Genomic DNA, 5195 nt, shown 5'->3' on the forward strand with positions numbered 1-5195 from the left:
CAATAAAAGCCAAAGTAGACAAATGGGATCTAATTAAACTAAAGAGTTTCTGCATGGCACAAAAAAAAAAAAAAAAAAGGAAATAGAATAACGAGTCAAACATGCAAACTGAGTCCAGATTGTAAATCTCTTGAAGACATCATGGGTCATGTCCTGATCCCCTTGATGTTTCCAGGACCCAGCAAAGTACCTGAAATGTTAGTTTATTTGATATTCATGAACAAAGATCCAATGTGTACCCACTACATGCAAGGCACTGTTCCAGGGGCTGGAAATGCAGCAGTGAATAAAACAGAACCTTTAAGAAATCTCTGCTGAGCAACTGAGCAATGTCAACAGCCAGAAAGGAGACAAGGAGGACAAGATGGTAAAAGTAAAAACAGAGATACATCAGGAAAAAGTCAATTAAGAAAATTTTAAACACGAGAAATGTCAAAGGAGATTTAATAATCTGCATTAAAGATTTGCAAATCACTAAAGAATACTCTACAGTTATGTAGCTACAGATCTTCAAGTTATAATTAAATGGAATACATAGTTTACATAAAATATAAAACATTAAAAGTACCATGAGTGTCCTTTAAACTTTCAAGGAAAAAATAGTGAGCATAAGGTATAGATTATTCCTGAATGACAAAAAAGCCACCTAATTCACACTTCAGGAAAAATATGATTCAAATCCAAAAAGCTAATCAAGATAATAGCCTGAAATAAAACTCTCTATCTCCGATTTCACTTATTAATATAAATGTATATTGTTTCAGTAACATCCAGCAAATATAATATAGTGACATGAAAAATGGAGGCTTTATCTAGGAGGTCACTCCAAAGATGAGTCCGCAAAAATAAAACACTGTAATTGTGCAGTAGTTTAAAAGATAAAAGGAAACCATTTACGTATATAACATTTTAAATTCATCTCTAATTTGTAGAAATCATTTTTTAAAAAAAGGAATAGAAGGATACTTCCTGAGTAATGCGATATGAATCAAAGCAAAACTAATTATAATCAATAGGGAAACATTAAAATCATTCCATTAAACTTTTTTTTTTTTTTTGTGAGACCGTGGAGTCTCACTCCGTCCCCCAGGCTGGGTGCAGTGGCAGGATCTTGGCTCACTGCAAATTCCACCTCCTGGGTTCAAGTTATTTTCCTGCCTCAGCCTCCTGAGTTGCTGGGATTACAGGTGCCTGCCATCATGCCCGGCTAATTTTTGTATTTTTAGTAGAGATGAGGTTTCACCATGTTGGCCAGGCTGTTCTTGAACTCCTGACCTCAGGTGATCCACCTACCTTGGCCTCCCAGAGTGCTGAGATTACAGGTGTGAGCCACCACACATGGCCCCATTAAACATTTTAACAAAAAAAAAAGAGATACTCTTTTTTTTTTTTTTTTTTAAGACTGTTTTTTGCTGTTGTTGCCCAGGCTGGAGTACAATGGCGTGATCTCGGTTCACTGCAACCTCTGCCTCCCGGGTTCAAATGATTCTCCTGCCTCAGCCTCCCCAGTAGCTGGGATTACAGGTGCCCGCCACCACACCTGGCTAATTTTTGTATTTTTAGAAGAGACGGGGTTCCACCATGTTGGCCAGGCTGGTTGCAAACTCCTGACCTCAGGTGATCTGCCCACCTCAGCCTCCCAAAGTGCTGGGATTACAGGTATGAGCCACCATGCCCGGCCTGAGATACTGTTTATCATCTGATTTTTAAATACTTACAAGACATTGTTGCCAAAGCAATACCAAAAAAGAGGCAAAAAATTGGAGAAACAAAAATAAAGGAACATGAGGAAGCATGAGAATGTTCCTTCTGAGTCTGTAGTTCTGGGTTCAGAGACTCTGGGATGTGCTAGACAGAAACTGAATGAGAATCGTGAGGCAATTAACTCAAGGGAAACAAAGAGGGAAGCGGCTGTCTCTCTGGGAGGTTCAGAAAGGCTAAGCAAGGGATCTAAACCCTCCCAGCGATACCTGGGGCCAGACCTACTGACCCAGCCCGGCTCACCTTTGCTCCCCCAGGGCTGAAGCTCCTTCCTCAGGATCGGTTCCTTAAGCTAAGGACCAAAGGTTGGACTCGTTGTCCAGGGATCCCTGACAAATCCTTTCTATAGGATAAGGCTGATTCTTAAGTCTTCCAGCTACAGTCCTGGTGTGTCCTGGTTGGTCATTCTGACCCTAACCGACACCTCCATATATGTCTGGGAGCCAGTCAGATTTCTCAAAGTTTTAAAAGGCTTAGAAATACAGGTGAAACAGTGTTATTCTTAGAAAACCCTAAAGATTCAGCTTCTGTGTGTATGCCTGTGTGTTTGTGTTTTTAGGATAACGTTTTGTAAAAGGAGAACAATGAGTAAAGGAGACCTATTTGATGTTAAAACACGTTCTGAATTACTGCTTTAGAGAGATGTTTTAGCTTTAGAGAGATGTTTTCGGAATGCTTTTCCGAAATGATAATTTAATCAGAACACCACCGTGTTGGCAGATGGACAGAGCAGCTCTCCAGAAGTGGAGTGTGAAACCCAGAACGGAACGCTGCCTGCAAGGTGCTTCCCTTCCCCTCCCCTCCCCGTCAGACACCTCCGGCACCTGCTTCTTGGTCACAGCTCCCATGCTCATCCTTTATCCTCAAAGGATAACAATTTCAAACCAGAAAACTAGCACACCATTCTGGAAGCTGTAATTCCTTGCCTAGTGTATGTGGTAAGGTTTGGATTTTTAGTTGAATGAAAGAAATGAAGCCTGGAAACAAATACGACCATATTCACGCAAAGCTCTAACCCAAGAGGACTACAGAAAAAGAGAAACTGATGTTGAGTGAAACAGAATAGCAATTCAGAGAAAGAGGCATATTTAGCTATTTATGCCTAGCGTTCCATTATTGGAACGCTAAGCATGTGGGAGTTATTTATTTCCTACTGCTCAAGGTCATCGCCAAGGTCTGATTGCAAAAATTCAAAAAAAAGTGCGACCTTAGGCATAAATGGGTTAAAAAGAAAAACGTTCTAGATGGGGTAAGGAATTAAACACATAGAACAACAACAATAGGCTGGGTACAATGGCTCACGCCTGTAATCCCAGCACTTTGGGAAGCCGAGGCAGGCGGATCACCTGAGGTCGGGAATTCCAGACCAGCTTGACCAACATGGAGAAACTCCATCTCTACTAAAAATACAAAATTAACTGGACGTGGTGGTGCATGCCTGTAACTCCAGCTACTCGGGAGGCTGAGGTAGGAGAATCACTTGAACCTGGGAGGCAGAGGTTGCATTGAGCCGAGATCATGCCATTGCACTCCGGTCTGGGCAACAAGAGCAAAACTCCATCTAAAAAAACAAAAAAAAGAACAACAACAAAAACCCTCATCTATAACATGATTACTTCAAAAGAGTTAGAAAACAATTTAAAATGAGCAAATAATTGCTCTCTAGTAAATACCAATGATAAATTATTAACTATGGTAAGTAAAAATTGCCAAGGAAAACATGAAAACTCAAACAATAAAAAATTGTGTATCATTTTGTAATGAAATCCAGGTCACCTAGGATTAATGTAAGATAATGAGAATATATTATTATATATTATATAATATATGTTATAGACCAGGCGTGGTGGCTCATGCCTGTAATCCCAGCACTGTGGGAGGCTGAGGCGGGCTGATCACCTGAGGTCAGGAGTTCGAGACCAGCCTGACCAACACTGAGAAACCCCGTGTCTACTAAAAATACAAAATTAGCTGGGTGTGATGGTGCATGCCTGTAATCCCAGCTATTCAGGAGGCCGAGGCAGGAGAATCGCTTGAACCCAGGAGGCAGAGGTTGCAGTGAGCCAAGATCCTGCACTCCAGCCTGGGCAACAAGAGCGAAATTCCATCTCAAAAAAAAAATATATATATATATACACACACACACACATATATATTAGCATTTATTATTATGATATAATGAGATTATATTATTATATCAATAATGTAATGAGAAAAAAATACAGCACCTAGATTAAATAAAAAGAAGGCCAGGCCTGGTGGCTCATGCCTGTAATCCCAGCACTTTGGGAGGCCGAGGTGGGTAGATCACCTGAGGTCAGGAGTTCGAGACTAGCCTGGCCAACATGGCAAAACCCCATCTCTACTAAAAATACAAAAATTAGCTGGGCATGATGGCGTACGCCTGTAATCCCAGCTACTTGGGAGGCTGAGGCAGGATCACGCCACTGCACTCCAGACCGGACAACAGAGTAAGACTGTCTCAAAAAAAAAAAAAAAAGCAAAACAATATGTAAAGTGTATAACACTATATAAAAATACAAACAAAATTCCCAACAGAAAATTGGCAAGGGAGAAAAAACAAAAAAATGTATACAAAGAGAAATGGGAGAAATGCAGCAGCCATTAACTAGAAATCAGCAGTAGAAAAACAATGACATTAGAAATTAAAGATATGCAAATTTATTCATCTATATTAAAGTCCAGCATTATGCCCCTTCAAAGAGAGAAAGAACAGAAGTACAGTCAGTCATTGGAGCTATTGGGTGATCAGGTCTGGACAATGCTGGTGACTCCATATAACTGGTACTCACAGGTTTGGCAATAATGATCAGGAGCCATAATCTCTGGTTATCCTAATTCTGTAATTAAAAATTAGAAAAGCTATATGAACAGAGCTGTTCAGAGCAGCCTTTATATATTATTGTATTATTTTTATTTTTATTTTTGAGACGGAGTCTCGCTCTGTCACCCAGGCTGGAGTGCAGTGGCGCAATCTCGGCTTACTGCAAGCTCTGTCTCCCGGGTTCACACCATTCTCCTGCCTCAGCCTCCCGAGTAGCTGGGACTACAGGCGCACGCCACTGTGCCCGGCTAACTTTTTTTTGTATTTTTAGTAGAGATGGGGTTTCGGTTTCACCGTGTTAGCCAGGATGGTCTTGATCTCCTGACCTCGTGATCTGCCTGCCTCAGCCTCCTAAAGTGCTGGAATTACAGGCATGAGCCACCGCGCGGCCCAGAGCAGCCTTTATTTATGTAACAAAGATCTCAAAGTAACCCAAATATCTAGCAATCAATTTCAGCACATTTACTTGATAGACTATTTTCAAATCATTAGAATGTTAAATATGTAAAAACATGAACAGTTTTTGATGAAATAGTAAGTGAAAAAAAGTAGAACTCAAAATCGTCTGCCCCACCATGTTAAAACAATA

General features: G+C 40.6%; 1 protein-coding gene across 1 annotated transcript in view; it reads left to right on the forward strand.

Annotated features, from left to right (window-relative positions):
* The window catches only part of INPP5D (inositol polyphosphate-5-phosphatase, 145kDa), a 161908-nt gene that overhangs the window by 82880 nt on the left and 73833 nt on the right, over positions 1-5195 (forward strand). The window lies entirely within an intron of this gene.

Source organism: Colobus angolensis, unplaced genomic scaffold (genome assembly GCF_000951035.1).
Source record: "Colobus angolensis palliatus isolate OR3802 unplaced genomic scaffold, Cang.pa_1.0 Scaffold33, whole genome shotgun sequence".
In the NCBI taxonomy this organism is placed as follows: Eukaryota; Metazoa; Chordata; class Mammalia; order Primates; family Cercopithecidae; genus Colobus; species Colobus angolensis.